The sequence below is a fragment of the Pararge aegeria genome, chromosome 22 (genome assembly GCF_905163445.1).
Source record: "Pararge aegeria chromosome 22, ilParAegt1.1, whole genome shotgun sequence".
NCBI classification, from domain to species: Eukaryota; Metazoa; Arthropoda; class Insecta; order Lepidoptera; family Nymphalidae; genus Pararge; species Pararge aegeria.
The window spans coordinates 14,522,968-14,541,749 of record NC_053201.1 but is presented as its reverse complement, the minus strand read 5'-3'; the positions used below and the strand labels follow the sequence as shown (position 1 = coordinate 14,541,749).

Below are 18,782 nucleotides of genomic sequence, written 5' to 3'. Positions count from 1 at the left end.
AGTAATAATTGACGGACCAAGCAGATTGGCCACCTGATGGTAAGTGGAAAACCATCGCCATCGCAGAAAAATCCTATTATAATATCAAGGATTACTTAAACGATAAAAAGCTTGGGTGTGGATTGCTCTAGCTTTATAGCTTAATATAAATTTACTGTGAGATGGTGATAACAAAAAAAAAATACCCGGCTAAGTTTGTTGTGGGCTCTTCTTCGACCAGGGCTCGTTTGGAACCCTCGTAGCTTTAGATTTAAATTGGCGAACGAAGTTATCACCATCCCGTTACAATTATGTAAACATATACGTATGAACTCTTCATAAGTGCCTGTGATAGGCCTACATGAATAAACAAATTTTGAATTTGAATTTGAATTTGGCTCAAAGGAATGAAGCACCAAAATATGTTTTATGATTTCCACTGTTATACATTTTGTACTGTCAATTAAACAGCTATCCGAAAGATTTACACCGTTTTATACGATTTAATAAATATAACAACAATAGCAGTTAAAAACTGATACTAACTGTCGTTTAACAATGAAAATAACTCCACGCCGTCGTCATGAAAACGTCGATTCCAAGACACACCATAAATAACTTAACCCCTTGGGCCCTTGGGAGGGAATAAATTGTGCCGGGACAAAAATCAAAAGGCTATAAATAAGACGTATTAAAACATAAAATAGGGTAAACAATCGTAAATAAAAATTACAGGGAAAACACACAATGCGGACGTTAATTCGGGGATAAATTATGTCTATTTTGTGGTGCGGTTTACACTTTTTTTTGTGCGTCACCATTTTTTGTGACGGCGGAGCGAGCGGCGCCTGCGACGGCCAAACTGTTTAGTCAAAGTCAGAGATTTATTACAGAACGGATCGCGCGGTTTGTTACGTTTTATTTCGAGCAAGGGTGCTTTCTTAAACTATAAGCGAGCATGTTATCAAAAACGGTATTTAGCTTTCGGCTTGGCTATCATACCTTCCTTCTTATAGGGAGCTATGATGACAGGATGGTGAATTACGAGATACAACAAAGACGAAGTTTTAAAAAGCTTCACAAGAAATTGGTTACAGCGATTTTACATTGTATGCTACGCTTTACCTACGAGCGCTGTAGCCAATAGATTTGCAGCAACTACATCTAACTTTTCGGAGTTATGTGCGATTTTAACGTGATTTAAAATATCACTTGCTTTAACGGTGAAGGACAACATCTTGAGGAAATCTGCATGCCCGAGATCGCTCCATAATGTTCTCAAGGGCGTGTCCCTTGGCCAGCTTGGTGGACTACGGCCTAAGCCCTTCTTATTCTCAGAAGAGATCTATGTCCTGTAGTGGGCCGTTGAGTTGATTATGATGAATGAATGAATGAATAGATGAATGAATCAATCGAATGAAAAATTGAAAATAAAAAGTTTACACAAAGTATATAATTCAGTGGCTCCAGAAGATTGATGATCATGAATTGATTTTTAAATCTCATAGATGAGTCTTGTGTAAACGTTTTATATACCACATTTTAAGTTATTTTGGGGATCACACAAACTGACGCAGTGTGGCTACACAGACCCTTATAGTGAACTACTTGTGCGTCGCGTTGTCATCTGTGAGGACGCACTATTAACACAGACTAGATAATAGTCCTGCTATTAATCCTTTTCCCGCCACTATCTAGAACGCTTTATTTCGGGGCTCAGTTTTGTTTCTCATTTTGGTAGCTGACTTATTTCAGACTGATTTTGGTTATCACCCAATTTATATTATACTTTTAAGTTCTTTTAGACTCAATAAGTCATGATTATCAAACAATTAGCGGCCCACTACAGGGAATGAGAAGGGTTTAGGCTGTAATCCAGCACGCTGTCCAGCATGAACCTGGCCAGCGGATTGGTGGACTCTGGTGGATTCTGGAGAACTCTCTCAGAACAACTTTGTATAGTTAGAGGTGCGAGCCGGGGTTTGAACTCGATCCTCAAGAAAGTAAGGCTATCACCACTTCCTTAACGTAATCCTTACAAATATAACGCGAAAGTGTGCCAGTTCGATTGTCCTTCCTTCATGCAATAACTAATCAACCAATCAAAAATTTAAGCAGCCGAACCAAATTTAGACCCAGTGACCCTGCTTTCTGCGTCCGAGGTGTGTGAACTTGAATGTTGTTTAGTGTCTGGGTGTTTATCTGTATATTATAGGTATTCATAAAAATATTCATTAGCTATCTTGGTACCCATAACACAAGCTACGCTTACTTTGGGGCTAGATTGTCGTAGTATATTTATTTATTACTAGCGGACCCTCGCGACTTCGCCCGCATATGAGTATGAGAAGCTAGAATAGATCTGATGCTAACATCATAATCATCGTGGCTAGCTATGTACGTACTATTATGTTACGTGGTATACTGAGTTAGTAAGTTGTCATTATTTTAGTTGATATAAACATACATCCATCCATATTTCTCTCCTCACAAACTTTCGCATTTATAACATTAGAAGGATGGTACGCATGCATTCGATCGTTGTCCCATATTCCTTGCGACTTGTTATTTGTGAAGAGTTATGTCCTTTATCTCCAAAAATATTTATCAGATCTTCATTAAAATTAGACAATAAATGCTTCATAGTATACACTTTCAAATAAAAAAAGAATTATTGAAATCGGTTCAAATTTAACGGAGCTATTAAGTAGAATTGCTCAAAATTTTCATCCCGTTTCCCGGAGGAAACTTATTGTTTATCGGGATAAAAGGTATCCTATATGTTGACCCGGAATATCAGCTACCACTATACCAAATTTTATTTAAATCCGTTCATTAGTTTTCACGTGATGCCCGGACAGACAGACAGACAGACAGACAAAAATTAAATAAAAATCTGTTTTGGGCTCAGTATCGATTATAAAGCACCCCCCCGTCAAAATTTTCAAAATATATAAAATGTACAGACATCTTCCAGTTACAGTTTTATTATAAGTATAGATTTATTTATTTAATCTATTTATTTTGTACATATTTATCTTTGGCATAGGGTTATTTTAAAGGACGTAGAAGTATAGGCTACTTTTTATCCAAGGAAATCAAACAGTTCCTACGGGATTCGTAAGGAACCCTAATAAATGCGCACTAAGACGCGGCAACAGCCCGTTTATAGTAAGTTATAAGGTTAATAATCAGCTTTGACCGATTACTCGGGTATTCGTCTCGGTGGTGTTAACGAATACGGGTTTCAGCGCCGCTCCATAAGCGTATGTTATATCTATTGAGCTCGTTGCGTCAAAATATTATTAATATGTTTCTCACGGCGTGTGTACGGAGCGTGGAGTATTTCTGAGCGGGCGCCGGGTGACAAGTGACGGTATTAGCGCAGGGAAGCCGCGATGGCGGTAATCCCGACACTGAGCTTTCCCAGGTCCCGTTACGTGGCTCCGGGTTAAGCTGGCGATGTAGTGAGATGAACTTAGTTTCGCTTTAATCGAAACCAAAGGAATACTATTTCTCTTTTATAAAGTTATGGTATGGCCATAACTTTATAAAAGAAAAATAAATTCAATTCAATTTATATAAAAAAAAGTTCAGCTCGTTGCGATGCTATAACATCAACAACTTACCTATCCGAATGAAGGAGCGACCATAGAATGGGATGATACATTATAAAAATTTCTTGTTATTAACGAATCATTCTTAAAAAGGGTTGACAAATATCATTACCACTCCTGGACAAAAGGCCTCTCCCAAGGCAGAAGTTCTAAATCACTAGGCTATAACCGCTTCGACAGTGATACTATAATCCAATTCCCCAAATCTACTTTCTCAATAAGCTGCACATAGCCCCGAAAATCTGGTGCATCGAACTCGGTCCCCCGCAAGGCACGTCGAGGTTTAACTCCACTTGAATATTGACATTCGTCATCAAATGCTTATAACAGTCCATTGCTTAAAACCACAGATTAAAGTTATGTAGGTATGTAGATGGTAGTAATAGCCCACAGGACGCTGCTGCCTACTCTCCTTTATATTCACACTGTATTCTGATCTGCCGTCACCACCTGGCACCTACGCTCTTGGCAACCACAAATATGCCAATACCAAGAAAACCATGTCTTCATTTTCGAAGAAGACGTGACGACTCTTCATTATGGCATAAGGGCGAGAATAAGATAAAGATACTTAGTCGAAATGTTGTACTAGGAATGCAGCGTTTATAGCAGTCTGGTGTACCGCAATCTTTTGTAGCAGTAGTGATGTTAGTTGTAGAGGAAGCGGTGAAGCAAGAGATTACAGATGATCGATCGCGTCTGTTACGTAACTGCGGCCTTGTCACTTGTCGCCTCACTTCACTTGCACCTCGCACTCACTCGCAGCGGGAGAAAGTGAACACGCGTTAATGTCGCCGACGAAGAGTCCATCCGCTGGCCGCAGGTTCAGTTGTGAAAGTGAGAAACGATTTATATCTTATCTATGGATCACTCGATCCGAATTTTCATACTGTCATTATAATGCTGCGTTGACTTTATTTCATTAAATAAAAAAGTTAAATAATGAAAACCGAATCATTAAGCGTTATATCTAATAGATTTATCATTTTTTCGGGAAAGGAATTCCATTGTATTATGTTAGGTAAGGAAATCTACTAAGTTATGCCTTTTTTGAGGCTTCAAATCGCTAAGGACTGAAATGGTTTATTTTTACGAAAAAATATAACAAAATATGTAGGTTTACACCAAATTCAAGTATTATTTTATGCTTGTTTTTTTTTATATTTAAAGTTATGGATAACCAAAATTTGCATACATTTTCAAACTTCATAAAAGTACCTGTCACTCTCCTTCCTTTGCACTAACTGTATATGCAAACAAATGAAAATTGGTTGATTAGTTAGGGCGCAAAGGAAGGTCAAACAAACGCACTTTCGCATTTATAATATTTGAATTCATAAAATATTAGTTTGGATCCACTATTTTTATCAATGTACCTTGTCGTATATGAAAACTGGGAGTTGCTAGACATTAATAAGACAGTCACTAAATTTGTAGTAGACGTTTACAACTAAAAGCGACATTTCATAAATAGTTATGGTCAATAGGCGATAGTTCAAATAAGCTGTGGTCCGAAGCATATCTCCTGATAGCCGAGGTCGTCAAAGCGCAGCAAACATACGTGGAACCGACAGCTTATTATTTATAATGGCCGGCCATCTACGGACTGGTTATAACTAATGCTACTATTTTTAATTGACTGGTTCTGCTTCATAAAGAAGCATTAGGAGTTTACATTATGATTAGGATCAATACAGATGTATTTGATACCGGCGCTCTTTGAGTGCGATAACCTAATTCTTCAATGAACAAGCTTACTTCTTTTTTCTACTTTTTATTACAAACAATTTGTCAGACTGGCTATGAAAATCACATCTTTAACGCTTTTGAACGTTTAAAGAATTTATTTTTAATTAACTCATTTTTAAACTGTTCAATAAGGGTGAGTAATCATAGCATGAGGAAAGAAAAGCATTCAGAACTGTGCTTTCAATGTATAATAGCGGTGATAGCCCAGTGGGTAGGATTTCGACTTCAGTTTTAAGGGGCCGAGTTCGAATTCCAGCACGCAACAAAATTTTTTTCATAATGTCCCTAAAGGTGTGTGCAGTCCACCAATGTGGCCCAATGTGGATACATTGGCGTCGCGGACTACGGCCTTAACTTGATATGATCATTCTAAGAAATCTACAGCAACGCTTTTAACAGTGGGTGTCAACAGTGTCAGCAGATCCCCACTGGATGACAGTAGTTACTTGAGACTATCTAGTGAGCATAGGGAATTGCTGCACAAGGCTAGAATCCCCACTAAGAGACACATTTAGTCATTTAAACTTGGACTTTCTAGGACTCGACGACCATTGACTGAAAAGAAAAGTACAATTTAACTTGAACTTAATAACTTGCTCGATATTAAGGACATCTTGTTTCAAACCTTTTGTACATTATATAATTTTATTTGTAAGTCACGATCTAAAAAGCTCGTTGTTTTCCCAAAACTATCAAACGGAACGTAAAAATAAAGTCAAACCTATATTTTATTAATATTTATTCAACACCTATCTCTGACTTCTCACGCCACCCCGCACCGTAACATTAAACGGTACCGTACCACAAAATGAGAAATAAAAAGAAATTATAAAACAGAACAATCATACCGTTAGTGGCTGACAGTTAGATGAAGTTTAAATTGAGGAGATAATCGGGAACAAAGGACGAACTGACGGGAATCAAGAATAGATAACAGGTGAACAAGGAGCCGAGCTAATGCTCCACATTCCTTCAACTTCGTATTTGTTTGGTGAAGTGGTGATTTGTGGTGAAAAAACAACCTGGTTAATAAATTGATATGAGTCTGAATGTGTTGATAATCTAACTAATACTAAATTGCGTTACAATTATCTGGTTATTGCAAAAACTACAATTTGAGGTTTTTTAATCATGCTGAGCGTGTTCATAGTATGCTTTCAGCATTAAAGGCAGTAAAGAGTTTTGGGTGAACTATGTACTATTTAGACTGCAATGACATTATGGACAAACTTCTTTCAAATGTATTTATTTATAGGTTATACATTGCACTATGATAACGCAACTATCTTGTTTTAGTGCTATTATTTCTTGTGATTTTAACAATAGGATGTCAAAACTGAAAACAAAATGAGTTTAAAGTTCTGTGCATACATTTTATTATTTTGAATATTAAAAGTCCCTTTGTTAGGTATACCTCAAGGCACACAATTTGAACCAATTTAAACAAATACTTTCAACGAAGAAGATATTCCTCTTGACTAAATAACATTACTCACAGCATTCCGAAGATCCATAAGCCCTAAAAGGATCTCAGGCGATAATACAGACAGTATCTATTAAAAATAACCCAGACAATTGTCCCGGGACACAAAGAAAAGGACTCCAGCAAGGACCAATTTGCCCCCCTATCTCACGGTGGCCGTCTATGACAAATCGTCGATCGTCACCGGGTAATGAATCGGCTGCCTGATTAATGGTGTCGCATCGCTTATCTGCCGTGTTGGTGTTGCGTCTTTAATGGGATTACTGAGATACGGGGTTTTAGGGCTGGGAATAGAGTGAGCCAGGCGCGGGATAAGCGATCGAGCTATGTCTCAATTCTGTGCATTATGAAAATGTTAAACAACAAAAGTTTGCGACTGGCTGACCATTTTGCTGTAGTACCATTTTGCCGACAAGACAACTAGACGTGCCGCCAAGCCAACGCACCTTTTGTATAAATCATATTGCACCTATTCTGTACTTCTGTAAACTGCTGGTGTCCCTAATAAATAAATACAGCTATAAATACTATGCAGTATTACTGGATAGCTATCGCGTCGCTCGCAATGGACAACAGTATAAAAGTCCAGTTATCCTTACGCGCATTTTGTAAATCTCAACCGCGCGAGCGCTAAGCCCGGGATCAATCTGTGACAGGTCCATTTGTCACGTGCACTCCTCTACCGCGGGAAAAGCACTTACCGGGGATTTTTGTAGATTATGATAAAAATATTTTAGGATTCTATTTGGGGCAGGATTCATCTTAAAATATTGAATGCTGCTCCTATCTATGCTTTGTTGTCCACGTTTATTTCGGTGCTATAAAAATCACCCGGGAACCATTTTTTTCCTGGACTAAATTCCTAAGTCTCAAGCAGGTATCTATATCGACCCGTTGCTTAAGCAATAAATTGCTGCTCAGGTAACAAAGAATGGTTCTAAGTAACTTTTACAAGATATCCTTTCCGTCGTCTTCTAGATGCAAACTTTAAACATCATAGTTTTTGCAATGGGTGCAATGGTTGAGCCGAACATAGGCAATAACAAAACATAGGTGCAGAAGTATATACTTTCATGTAAATCTTTTTTACAAGCTTATACAAGAAGCTTATCAGTTAGTAGCAGGCTGGTGTGGCCTACTTGCAATAGTTTTAATTCAATTCATTTATCACAATAATTAAGTTACATTGATCCAAGGTGGTAACTAGATGGGTTTGCGAAAGGGACCGGCCCCTGTCATCATGAGCTGTTAAAAAACCAGCATGGCTAGGATTATATCTAATGACAATTTGATTGATAAAAGTTGAAAGAATGGCAATAGGGAAAAGGAGAAGTCTAAGTTTAAATAAATAAATATACTACGACAATACATACATCGCCATCTAGCCCCAAAGTAAGCGTAGCTTGTGTTGTGGGTACTGTGATAGCTGATGAATATTTTTTTATGAATGTAATACACATAAATACTTATAATGTACAGATAAACACCCAGACACTGAAAAACATTCATGTTCATCACACAAACATTTTCCAGATGTGGGAATTGAACCCACGACCTTGGACTCAGAAAACAGGGTCGCTGCCCACTGCGCCACTCGTCCGTCGTTTGGCATGTATATAAATTGAATATTTATTCCACCCGTACCATGCATGCTCAGGAGTGGATAAAACTGTGGGAGAAGATAAACATTTTGTCATTACCTCGTGGAGAAAAATTACTCGTACCTACTCCGCTATGAGTTATCCGCTATGAGTAATTTAGTCAAACGATAAAATCTTTACCATCTTAGAAACTCCACAATGTTGAGGTCACTACACATTATGCGCATGTCCTAAATCCATTGCCTTCGAGCCTAGCCCAGAGGGCTGGGCCAGATTGTGTATAGGTTAAAAGGAATCTATACATAACGGGAACGCAGACCTCGGTAATGCAACCAGAAACCGCGCTCGGCACAGTTCCATACACAAATGTGATTTGATATTCATAAGTAACGAGATAAATTGAATATCGTTACGAGTATTTAGAAAGTCACAGATAAGTCATATTTTAATAATATAAAGTATAATTTAAATTGGATAAGCTTATGGATTAACGTTGGGTTTCGTCTTAAAAGCTTTCCGGAAGCGAGCTGTTACATTCATTAAATTTCTGTATTATAAACTTTGCTTTATGAAAAGGTTTTAACGACCTCCCTAGCGCAGTGGTGAGCGTGTTAGGAAATAGGGAATTACAGCACTTTATCTATGATAAACCTGATGATTATATTAAATATATCAACAAATCATAGTTTGTATACTCATTGATAATGTATTGAAAATAGAATAATGGACTTTAGTAGACTGTCAAATAAAAGTATAGGCTCTATGGCGGGAGACGCGAGTTTGACAATGTAGATTGGCGGGAAAGAAAAGTGAGGACGGATTTAAAGTAATGAATTGAGAAAAGGAGATTAAGTAAAGTATTGTGGATAGAACGTTACAAATTGGGAATAGATGATTTATAATGGAAACGATAAACGTAACGAAATACTGTTGTGGCGGAACAAGAGTTGTATATACTGGTGATGGAGTTGAGATAAGTTGTTAAAAGTTGTTGGTACTATGGTTGTACCTGATGTTGCATCAGATAAGTATATCTCATCCTTTGGGTTATTTATTGGTATCATATATGGAGCCCTAGCATTATTTTACACACACAGTTTATGTAGCAGAGGTTGCTCTATACAAACAACTTGTTCCAAAAGTCCTGATGTTATAAGTGATCATAGTAGTTATGTTTTAACTGTCTTAAAATATGTCTTGTATCAAAGGGCCTAGCGTTATTACATATGACAATGTTGTAATTGTGTTTATAAGTTGTTTTAATTGATTGAATAAAAGAGCAACGGTAGAGTTTCTTGCCAGTGGTCTTCTCTGCCGAAGACAGCATTACGAACTGGTAGTAGAGTCATTTGAAGGTAACAAGTAATATGAATTATAGAGAAGCCTAATATACAGTATTAGAGTCAGTCTAGTTGTTTTATTTCACTCCTTGGGAAGTCAGGTTTATAGAGTACCGACCCACAACACTGCTCTAAAGCAGGTTGGTGGGCTTTAATGATGTCTTTTATAAAATGAATACTTTAATATGAGAAACTAGGTATTTAGCTTCAATAATACTGTTAATTAACGAAAGATCTAAGTGCCATCCTGAACATTGTTGGTATTGAAGTGAATATCTGAATACCTGGGCCCTCTCATTCCTCTATATTTTTTTAGCAAGCGCTTCGGCTGTAAGCGAAGTTACTGTGTTCGATCCCTGGCTTTTGCAATTTGGGAATTTGAATTATGATTATTTTCTGGTTTGGTCTGGTGAAAGGCTTCGGCCGTGGCTAGTTACCACCCTACCTAGTTACCGACACAAACATGCCGCCAAGTGTCACAGCACACTTTGACTCATAGTGAAGATTTTTCAGTAAGATTATCTTTAAAAATAAATTTGGATTTATTATCATCAAAATAATAATTTAATTTAAAACTCCTCAAATTACTCGTATTTACTTTTTATGACTTATCACCAGAAGTCCGTGTGTGAGATTTTCTTACCCACGTTTACTGATTCGATTGATAATCGCCATCATCATTGCATAGGTAGGTAGGTAAGGCCGTATTCCACCACGTTGGCTCAGTGCGGATTGATGGACTCCACCAATCCGTTAGAGGTGAGTGCTAGGATTCTGACTCGGCTCCCTGAAAGTGAAGACGAGCTTCTACCAACTGGGCTATCACTGCTTTGTGATTTGATGCCGTGACATGAACTACAATTTATGTGGTATCGTAAGAGCGCATCTAGTGACAATACTGTTTTTATTCTATAGTTAACTTTTATAATATAAGCAAACGTAAGTAGAAATCTCACACTTGTTAGGCACTCGAACAGGCATACAATTCATCAATCACTTATAAGTATTATTTGACGGCCAATTGGCGCAGTTTGCAGCGACCCTGCTTTCTGAGTCCAAGGCTGTTGGTTCGATTCCCACTACTCGAAAATGTTTGTGTAATGAGCATGAATGTTTTTCAGTGTCTGGGTGTTTATATGTATATTCTAAGTATTTATGTATATTATTCATAAAAATATTCATCAGTCATCTTAGTACCCATTTCACAAGCTACGCTTACTTTGGGGCTGTGTGTATTGTCGTAGTATATTTATTTATTTATTTATTATACCTACTATTGCTGATAATATTATTATTAACTCATTTTTTTACAATATAAATCGAATCTTCAATCTTAAATTTCTTTACACTATTAATATCAGATGTAATAGCGCGACAGTAATATTAATAAATGGTTATACTTGTGTTATTAATACCTATCCTCCCATCCATATCTTCATAAGGGAAGTACAAACAACTGCCGACACTCCCCTAGCAATGAAATAGCGCGTGAAAGGCGTAAAAGGCAGACGACATGTACTAAGTGATTTGAAGAGGTCTTTTACCCACTCGACAACATTGACGGATATTAATTATTTTGAGTACATTTTTCCTTTCTAATATTATGAATGCGAAAATGTGTTTGTTTGTCTGTCCTTACTCTACGCCCTAACGAAGCATTTTTTTTTATATTAATAGCGAGCAAACGAGCTAGTATGTCACCTGATGTTAAGTGATCACCGCCACCTATAAACATCTGCAGCATTACAGGAGCCACCGATGTGTGCCGGCTTTAAATCATCTTGGTTTTTAGTGGGGGAAATATAGGCTACTTTTTATTCAAAGAATACCAACGTATAAAAACGCAGACAAAGAACCTGGGTAACACCTAGTAATAAATACCACCACTAATATTTTAAATGCCAAAGTGTGTCTGTTTGATTATTTCTTTGTTAGTTGTTGACGCTCTTCTCTTTCATAAAACTGTGACATTGACTGTTCACAGTGATCCATAGTTGATTAGTGGGCTTGAAGAATCGATGACAGTTTCATACCTAGTATTGTGCGGTTTCATATACTCCGTGTTATCTCAACTCAATAAGTGGGTCAATCTATAAAATCTTGTTTTATTTTGTCGTAACATTTCCTTGATTTAGCTGTTAAAAGCTTGTTTGTCGTGTTGTCTTGTTAGTAAGTTATGGTTAAGTTATATTGTCGATTAAACAACTCGTAGCTGCGACGTTGGTTTAGTGGTTAGCATGTTGAACTTCGGATCGTGAGTTTCTGGATTTCTGATTTTTCTACAAGGATTGGGGATTTTCTGTTAAACATGCACATGTTGGCGGTTTCTATCCCCGTGGCTCGAAGAGCACTTTAAATCGTCGCTCACAGTTTTGTCACAGACCATTTCAGTCCACCAACCCGCACTGGAGGAGCATGGTGGATCCATAGATCCATAGATCCATATCGGATAGACCGTAAAACCGTGGCCTATGAGAGATAAAGTGGAAAACGTTTCCCATCATATTTTTCTTCATGGAATTTTAATTCTCTAGCGACGACACCGTCTCCAATAATCATAATTTCAGATTTTATGATACTTTGGCAAGCATACCTGGGCCAAAATATATGTAATTATGCAAAAAGTAGTGGGCTAGTAAGGAAATTGTATTAGCACGTAATAACATACGTAGTTCATTGTTATATATATGATTTTATAGCAATACATACGTGATTGAATGTATACACAATCCCAACCATTGTTACTATTTACGACAAATAACAAATATAAATACTATTTAAGTAGAGATAGAGTCACTACAGACAGACTGACTTGACCTACGCCTAAGCCTACAAGATATAAATTCTTTTTGCGTATCTCATGCACCGCTTTTTAGGATTTCCTTAAATCACACCATTTACATTTAAAGAAATCGCATACAATTTTGCCTGACTTAGATATATGTTAAATCTCCATTAAAACATAAAATAAATTAACAATCGCCACGTGGCAAGTGGCAAGCCTTTAACGTGAAAGATGTTGAAGTCGAACGGAGAAGAATCCTTACATACTCGCGTAAAGATCAAAGAGAAAAAAACAACACAGTTTTCAATCATTAGCAAGCAGTAGCAGGGAGTGCCGGGGGCGGGCGAGATGGAACGAAGATAACTTATGTGTTGGATGCTGGCAGCGACGCGCTCGCCGCACTGAGGAGTGATGCTACAATATTTATTGTACTTTTAATGCATACTAATAGAAAGCTAATGATTTTACTTGTGAGAAATGTTTTGTTTGTTTTCGAAATTAAACTTCTTGTAGGTGGCGATTTGATTTTTTTAAACTGCGATTGAAATTTCAAGGTCACGTTTAGACAAATTTCGTTACATCATCCCACCATCCTAACAACTCAATACCGGTTCACTAGAGGGCACGGGTCTTCTACCACTTTGGGAAGGGTTTAAGCCGTAGTCCACCACGCTGGCCTAATACGGAGAACTCTCAGGCATGCAGGTTTCCTCACGATGTTTTCACTAAAACACTACTAATTACACTAAAACACTAGATAATCAGAAATGAGGAGATCCGTAGAAGAACTAGAGTTACCGACATAGCTCAACGAGTCGCGAAGCTGTGGTAGTGTGTGTGTGTGTGTGTGTGAAGTGGCAATGGGCAGGACACATAGCTCGGAGAATCGATGGACGTTGGGGTCTTAAGGGGAATGGCGACCCCGCACCGGTAAACGCAGCATAGGTCGGCCCCCAACTCGGTGGCCAGATGACCTCAGGCGAGTCGCTGGGGGCCGCTGGAGCCAAGCGGCCCAGGACTGTGGATTGTGGAACTCCCTACAAAAGACCTATGTCCATCCAGCAGTGGACGTCAATTGGTTGAAATGATGATGATGGATAATTACGTGAAACTCTAAATTTCATCGACCTTTGTTAAAAAGTAAAGTTTCCACATTATATTGGTGCTTAGTTAAGTCCTTATTGCAGACTATGTAGACAAAGGCGTGAAATTAGTTCTTACAGAAACCGCATGTAACTCATTCGGCACAGTAGTAAAATAATCTAACTTTGGCACTAAGTGTCTCGGCATGGACATAAACATATATCTACAACAAAAGAAAACAACCGTGGGTAAAAGGCAGTTCCATATTCTACCACAAATATCATATATTTTTGTACTATAACTATACCTACTTACTCTTAAATCTAGCTTGAATGAAAGTCTAAAAGAAAGTTCATGTTATGAAAATTAAGCTAAATTTGCTATACTCCGCGAAAAGCAGGAGAATCTGTATAAATTATAATTGCTTCAAATCTTTATACTCCACACCAAGCAGAAAAATTTGCGGTAGCACTTTCCCGGACGACCTCTGTCTGCTCTACTTCGCACAGTAAGCAATAATATTATATCAAAAAAAAATCAAAACAAAAATTTATAACAATATAATTTCCTGCTTTTCGCGGAGTATAGCAAATAAAGCTTAATTTTCATATCATGGATATCCGCAAAGTAACGCCTGCTTCCAATAATAATATTTTATCAGCAATAAATAAATACAGATTAATTAATGTTGCTTATAATTACTGCATTGCGCAAAGGTATCTAATAAATGATTTTTAAAGTCTTTTAATACCTTTTTTTTATTGCGTGCTGGATTTTTCGTGCGTTATACTTATTTCAAGTCAAGGTTTTCCATTCATTAAATTACGTTCTAAATTGACCACCATTACCTGTTTTGAAATCCGCTAAAACTACACGTTGTTTTTTTCAAAACCGGATCATCACTTTACATAACTGAGGTATATTTATAATTGAATTTATTGCTCGGTAATGTATTAAGCGTGTATATCCGCTGCAAGGCATGTCATTACGTGTAATGCGTCTATATATTACCTGTTTACATCGATCGCGGCCCTATAGAGATAAGGAAGTGTAACAATTCCCACCCCGGACCCAGCGCCGTGTGTAGGAGGCTTAAGTGCCTATAAAAAGTTATTGCGAACTAGTTTTAGTCTTTTGGGTGGTATAGTTCTCATTCCAAAAGTCAGTCAGCTCAGTCGATTCTTTGGCGATCTTAAAAGAACCAGCCTCCTTTTTAATTTTTTGATTAAAAGCTTAGCCCCACCATATTGCTCCAATGCGAGTTGGTGGGCTACAATATTAGTGATTCCGCCAATCTCCGAGCTTCTTTTATAGTATCATATATATCGTAGTCTTCTTTTGTAGACCTACGACTTTTATAACAATTAATATACTTAGTGTTTTTATTAACTCAAATGTTAGTTTCTTGAACGCTCACAAGCGTCACATTAACAAATTTTTGACTGATGGCTGGTACTGAGAATTTCGTGATGAAATTTTTTGCTCAGCCCGTGAATCGAACCTGCTTACCACTAGAGTAACGAAGCAGTCGTTTAGTGAATCCTAACAAATGATAAAGGTAAATAGTTTCTCACTGTTGCGGCAGGGCATGGTTCTTCTAACCGCAGCGTGAAGTCATTCTTTAATCATTAATTAGGTAATTAAGATAACGAACTGTAATCAATAGCTCATTTGTGGGAGATCTGGTTTGTGTCCACGAAAGCCGTAGATTCGAATCGGCCGTCATCAAAACATCAACGTACTAAACTATCCTACTGGCACAGCGGTGTTACTCGTCGGTTTAAGCAGGCCAGGAATCGGCTTTTCTTCCTACGTGTACTTATTCGATCGGGTGAAAGTAAACTACGATTGATATGGTATCGAAAGAGCGCCATCTAGTGACAGTATCAATCAACCATAAATTAAGCGAAGCTGGTGTTATGGGTACTAGGATAACTGACGAATGTTGTCATGAATAACCACCAATCGGCACTGGGCCAGCGTGGTGGACTTACCCCCTCCTCATTGTAGGAGGAGAACCGTGCGATATAGTGGGACGGTAATGGGTTGATATAATGATGATGATTGTCATGAATAATATACATAAATACTTATAATATATGAATAAACATCCAGACACTGAAAAATATGAATGTTCATCACTCAAACATTTTCCAGTTGTGGGAGTCGAGCCCACGTCCTTGTACTCGGAAAGCAGGGTCGCTTTTAAATTTTTATTTTATTTATTTTAATTAGTTATATTAATCATTGCTCGACCACATGTTACACCAACACAATTGCAATAGCAGACGGAGGGCTATGGAAGTTCTTTAAGACGTGCATTCAATGGAATTAATATGACGAGAGGTCGTTTCGAAATCAAAATCCGATAAATGCATCGATATCCATCGATATTTATTGTTTGGACATAGAGATATTAGGGCCATTTAAAGTGAATCAACAATGACGGTCTATTACTGTATATTATGCTTATCGAGCTGATCTGGGAGGAATGTATCGATCTGTCTGATGATCGATGATCGGAGCGGTGAAAGTTCTATTATGACGCCGGCTTTGTGGAAAAAGTATTGTGTTACAACTTGCAGTAGGAATTTAAAAGGTATTTTATATTTTGACTCAGCTGAGTATTTTTTGGGCTCCTTTGCAGGTTAGACCAATGGTTTAGACAAATGGAACTTTTTACTTGAATAAAGAAAATATTGGCTTTAAGCCAATATTTTCTTTATTCTTTATTCAAGTAAAAAGTTTGGTACAATTTATGCATAACAACGATAATTTGAGTAGTGTAGAGAGTACATTGATCTGGTACATTGAGTACAACCGAAGATCTGGTTGATGTGCAGTATAAAGATTGAAGAAATTACATATTATAATGTACAGATTCTCCCCTCTTTTCGCGGAGCATAGCAAATTAAGCTTAATTTCCATTGTATACCACGGGATTTGTAAAAAAACCGTAATAAACGAGGACGACGAACCCGGGCAAACAGCTAGTCCTAAATAAAATTAAGTGGCTATCAAATAATTCGAAAAGACTTAATTTCTGTAGGTGTAAAACACATGTGTGGAACTTGTTAACATCGTGTTTCCGGGTTTATAGCTTTGATGTTATTTAGATAACTGCCGCAAGTGCCTCAGTGCCCACTAAACGTGTTAATTAAACTTATAATAAAACCCTTTTCGTGGGAATCAACGACGTCATCAATTAAAACAATTACACGGCTTAATTTAATAATTAGTAGCTTCTTGTTAACTTATGGTTGCTATGATTTGCTTTGAGATCACAATCAAAGTTTTAGGCTTAATGCAAACTGGCGTCTTTTGGTCAGCTCAAATTTCATATATCTGAATTATTAACAGCCTCTTGGTCCCACTGAGCAGTGTAAGGGAGAGGCTAGTGCCATTCAGCATACCTAGGAGTTAGGTTAGGCTATCGCGGATGTATGCGAAAGCGTTCCCGTGGCCCAGCCACCAGGTGACTGGGACACCGTAGGGTTTTAGTCGGTAAAAGTCCGACATAATCACCGTGCCTCCCCGTGGCGCGGTGGTATCCATGAGGATTTCCCCGCGGGGAAAAAAAGGCTGGTAAAAACCGTTTGTAATACATTGATATTGAAATTAGATATTTGAAGAAGGTTGGATACAAAACGGAGAACGTTGGATAACGGATAGTACTATTATTCATTCATATGGAGACGCGTCATTTATTGGAACAATACAAATTTAATTCTATTACTATGATGAAAGAACCAATCACTACTATGTACTTACACATTTTTTTTTCATCCATCTATAACTTTGACTTTTTAACGTTTTTGGCATCATAGTAGTTTAGTATAAAAAAGTAAAGCGCTTGTCAGTAAGCAGCCTTGTTATAAAAGTGAATGCTTCCGCGTACCGCATCGTTGCGTCATCCGATGATGGGTAAGGTGGGGAGCTGGGTAAGGTGTTCTGGTGTCGGTCGCTCATCGGATGTAAATGTAGGGCGACCACAAGCTGTTACGCTTACAAAATATTCCGGTAGAATAATTTAGTTAATACTTAATTACTTTCGAAAATGGACATCTCAGTTCCTTCATTGATCTGATATAGAATAGTTTTTATCTCGGGAAAACCAAAGATTCGTATGACATATTAAAGGCCTAGTGGTTTCTTACATTTCAGCCTCTCTTTTGTCTGGATCGAGGCCGATTCCCAATTGCGATAATAAAAAAAAAAACAAAGATATAGTTAGATAAATCAGGCAAGAATAACAATATTGATAAGAAGGATAATGCTAGGTATCCTAGGTTGTAGTCCAAAGATTCATATCTGCGTGCTAAAGTTCATTCAAATCTAATCACTCATTTGTAATATCATCATCATAACATCAACTACAAGTTTACTGCTAGGTCTTTTGTTTGAAGTCCCAAATATAACGGTCTTGTGCGCCTTGGGTCCAGTGGCTCCCTGCCCTGCTAATCTTTACCTGGTACTTCGCTTGAATAGTATAGTGATAAATAAGTAAGAGCTTGTAGATAGAGCACAATGCAAAAGATAATTATCCTATAATATCCCAAGTTTTGTATCTTTAACTAACCAACCTACTAACCAACTATTATTTTCTCCCACCCGAGTCGACGACTGAGATAACACTGGTTAAATTAAAACTATGAAGGTTCTAAACTTGATCATTTGTAAACGAGTGTGTTACCTTACAGTACCTATGGCCACCCTACTCGTACGTAGCACGCCACACGCCTGGCTACGTTCGGAAGCTTTGAAGATAACTAGGGACGTAAATAAGTTAAACGGCAAATTATGTATGGCCGGGTATGCGGTAGAATTTGTTGATTAACTCATTTACGTATTTTGATTTCCATCATGAAAGTTTGAATAACTATGTTAGGTTATGTTTATATGATGCTTATGTTGTTATCTAAGCTTTTCTAGATTATGCATTTATATATTATGTATTACTCAAAGTATTATGGAATCGGTATACAAATAAGTAAATAGAAGTCTGTCTTCAATCTCGAAAAATATTCTCATTGTTCACACAACACGTGTTAGTGTTCTTATTTAACTTGTTGACTGGGCCGATTTTAACTAAACTTTTGAACTCACTTAGGACTCTTAGAGTAATTTGCAAGGGTTTACAGGCGT

At 37.5% G+C, this 18,782-nt stretch overlaps 1 protein-coding gene across 1 annotated transcript in view; it reads right to left on the bottom strand.

Moving 5' to 3' along the window:
* Positions 1-18,782, bottom strand: part of LOC120633877 (fibroblast growth factor 10) — a 173,450-nt gene that overhangs the window by 26,249 nt on the left and 128,419 nt on the right. The window lies entirely within an intron of this gene.